The sequence below is a fragment of the Pinus tabuliformis genome, chromosome 1_2 (genome assembly GCF_031772625.1).
Source record: "Pinus tabuliformis cultivar Carrire ecotype Pingquan chromosome 1_2, CPIR1, whole genome shotgun sequence".
NCBI lineage: Eukaryota > Viridiplantae > Streptophyta > Pinopsida > Pinales > Pinaceae > Pinus > Pinus tabuliformis.
This window is the reverse complement of record NC_142298.1, coordinates 819143373-819147453: the sequence shown is the minus strand read 5'-3', so window position 1 is coordinate 819147453 and position 4081 is coordinate 819143373.

Sequence of the window (4081 nt, the reverse complement as noted above, 5' to 3'; positions counted from 1 at the left end):
TTCATTTAACAAGAAGCATTATTTATACGAGAATAATCCTCCGATGATGTATTTCAATGTAAGGCATAATATAATTTGTGGTACATTATAACAATAAGATCAGGGATCTAAATGTGTTAGTTTATGATTTTTTATAATATTATAAGTTTTTTATCAATATTTTATGGATTTCATATTACTTTTAGTTTTTTTAATTTTATTTTTTTTATGATATATTAGCGTAAAAATAAATTTAGTTTATTTTGGAATAAGCTTTTAAAATTTTAATTTAATTATTAATAATTATTAGATTGATGGTAGGATTTAACTTCCATGAAATATTTTATAATATTATTAAGAGCAGTCATAGACATAGATCAATGGTTGATATTTATCTTAAAAGTAACTATCTCTTTTTTGTTTTTTAATTTAATTAATTAGTTAAAAAAGAATGTGATATGGACAAGTGTCATAAGAAATGAATTATGATTTTTTAAGCGCGTGGTATTAATAAGCCATGGTATTGGTCCATGACATTGTAACAAAGTCTATTTATAGATTACAAATCTTCATGATTATATATTTAACTTATATAATATTCTTTTATAAATAATAATAATAATAATAATATAATTTAAAATACAATGATAATTTAATTAATTATTATTATTTTTAAAATTTTAAAAATATGAAATATATAATAAAAGTGTATGTTTTTGTTTTTTTATATTTATTATAGATTAATGTGATTAATGCCTATCTACTTTTACGAATCATTTAATTTAAATGATTATACTATTACTCCACATATCACACTAGCTAACCCATAACATACCTATAATACAAAACAACATTATTTATTATTGAATAATATCCGTATTGCGGCCAATTTTAAATTTTTTCATAATTTTTTATTATGTTATAGTAATGTATGTATTCATGAAACAATAAGCATTATCCAATGAAAAACTCCATCAGAACATCGATCGTTTTTCTCTCTCTTTGCATATATATCTAATGAAAAACTCCATTGGGAATTCAAGATATGCTCTTTCACATTAGTAAACATGTGCCATTAGCGTGGAAATAACCAAATACACAAGAGACATTTCTCCAAATATCAGTCCTTAGTAAATATAAGGGTGTATTGGCACACAACTAATCAAATACATGGATGATACTCATTCAAGTTAATTATCTATTATACATATATTTTTAACAATATAAATCAAATTTTATAAATAAAATAAATTTAGTTGTAATTAAGTTGAAAGGTATTATATCTATATATATATATATTCATTTTAATTTTAATTTTATTAAGCGATGATATGATTAAATTCAAGTGCATAAAATTGTTTCAATTTTTGCTTCCTCCAAAATATTTTCAACTCCATAGATTTAATTCCTCTTAATATTTATAAAAGTGTATTTTCCTTTTTATATTTGAAAGTAAGTATATAAATTTTCTTTACTCAATAATTAAAATTAGTTACTTTTCCTTTTCTTTATCTCTGTGTAATGCTCCCTTACACCCTCTTAGTTTAATCTAAGATGAATGGGAGGTGTTATTTTCGATTAACCCAAATTTCAAGGTCACCTTATGGAAATGGGGTTATAAAAATTTCCTCTCACTGAAAGTCTGCGAAAATCACTTTTGGTAACACCATTGCATCCAACTCGTCAAGAGCTTATAAATTCTACATCAATCCAACCTCTAGATTGAAAGTTATGTCCATTTGAAGTTAGCCAATTAACTCGTGCCACATTAGCATGATACTGCCATGTGGTACCCACATGACATTGCTATCTCACTCATGGTCTAATGTGTCACTCGTTACATCATCACACCATGCGCCATTGCTCTATCATGCCATACTTCTAGGAACATTACGTTCCAATCATTTGTGGTGTGAGATGAATATTCATGTCAAGTGACAGGGATGCTCCCGCACTGCAGCTTCCGTCAACTGTGACTTCTATCAACACTGTGCCCCATTATGAAAGATGCTAAAAACATCTCCAAGGACCCGAGCTCCACGGTGATGTGGCTCTTGGACACATCAACTCCATGTCAGCACCATGTGGCGCTTTTGAGCCAAGTGTTATTGAAAAACCATCACCATGTGTCACCTAGGTAGCACGTTAGCATAATCCTCCATGTCACCCGCATCCACTACATCTCATTGATGTCGCTATGACATCAGGGTAATTTCACCCTACCATGTGGCATTAGTGATGCCATGTGTCACTCGAAAACTAGCCACTTGCCCCTCTAAAGGGCTCATTTTTGCTGCCATGTGTTGCATCATTAGCATGCTATGTTAGTAGCTTCACCACGTCACATGTCCACATCCTCAAAAAATACCACATGGCATCCACATAGCCTTAGTTTTCCTACGTGGCACCTTCACTTCAACCTAAATCAGGCAGTCCCATAGGTTTATTCCCCTTCATATAATTCAATGTTTCGACATTATAATCAATTTTAGGTCTAAGTGTAACTTTCCCATCATGAAACGTTTTGTCTTTGTTCCTTAGGATAAACATATCGTTGTTTTAAAGCATCAAGGTTTTCCGTTATCATAGAGACAAACTTTTATTCCCCGTGACATTCATTTCTCGATTCCCCAGATGTACCTTTTTCTATCCCTGGGACATGTAAATATTTGTTAACGTCAAACTATTCTTGTCCCACGGAGATATTTCTTTGTCCCCCATAACACATAGCTTATTGTTTACCGACGGGAACAATTTCCTGATGTGATCCCACACTTCTTATCAATAGTGCCATCCTCCAGAGATGTTGCACATAACATTTGGCATGTCCCACACAATGATAATTACTACTAAGTACTATCATTAGAGGAAAAATCATGTAATTAAAACACACTTAAGGCTAATCCTCCAGTCTTCACTAAAATTCAAATTCTTGTGTTAAGTCTACCAAAGACTTATCCAGCCTCGAATACACACTCGACTTTTGATGACACTTAGACTCATAAAGTTAAAGATTACATGGATTATGCCCATGTATTCCTGAAGGTCGAGTGTGACCTTGAATGCTAACTTCTACAGGAGCAAAGCCTTCATTCCAATGGTATCATTATGAAGATTGTTCGTACGATACAACAGCAGAGCTAATGACATGCCTACCATCTAGCACAAAGAAGAAAAACCAAATCATGGCTAACACTTCTTTGTAAATTTAGGCCTAGCAACAACATATTGTGCCATAAAGTGGATCCCAAATGCTATTGTTGAATCCACTGGTAAAACACACATTATAATATATTGATAATCAAAAACATTAATCAGATAAGTATCCATTAGATCCACAACATGAAAATAATTGATCTGTAAACTGCCATGGATATTCCACTGGATATTTCGTCACAACAATTATGATAATATTATATTCAAAATATGAGGTTCTACACTATTATAGTTTTATTAATCTTTAATATCTGTAAATTTAGCTGCAATTAGTGTATGCATGCATATGGAAATTAGACATAAATGTAGAGAATGAAAAAATAAACTCACATACACAGACAAAACACAAGATATGCTATGGGAAACCCTTTCAGGAGAAAACCCAACTGGAAGGTGAGGTCGCTTCGCTCTCTTTCTTTGTCTAGAAATATGGTTGTAGGTACAAAGAAGTAACGCATGTGGCCCGTGGGCAGCTACAGTGCACAAATCCTCTCTGTGTGCTCTACCTCCTATATCTCTTAGCTATATTTGCTCAAGAATGGAACAAAATTCTCTCGAAAGAATGGAATGTCTCTTCCTCCTAGTGGCATGATTATAACACAACCCGATAGGCTACTAGTGGTTAATTTTGACTACATCAAATCTTAACTAGAGTTAAAATACAGACTCTTCTAGAGTATTTTACATCATAATCACGTGGATATCCCCTTTTCCATGAATAATGGGGGCTGACACAACATCCTCCTGAACTATAGGTGTGAAAATAGGAAGGTCAACTTTTGAGTGGCATAACTTTTGCATACGGACTCTGATTGACACACTTCTTACACCGTTGGAAATATATCTGTGTAAAATAGCATGGAATTATTATATGCAAAGTGACAAT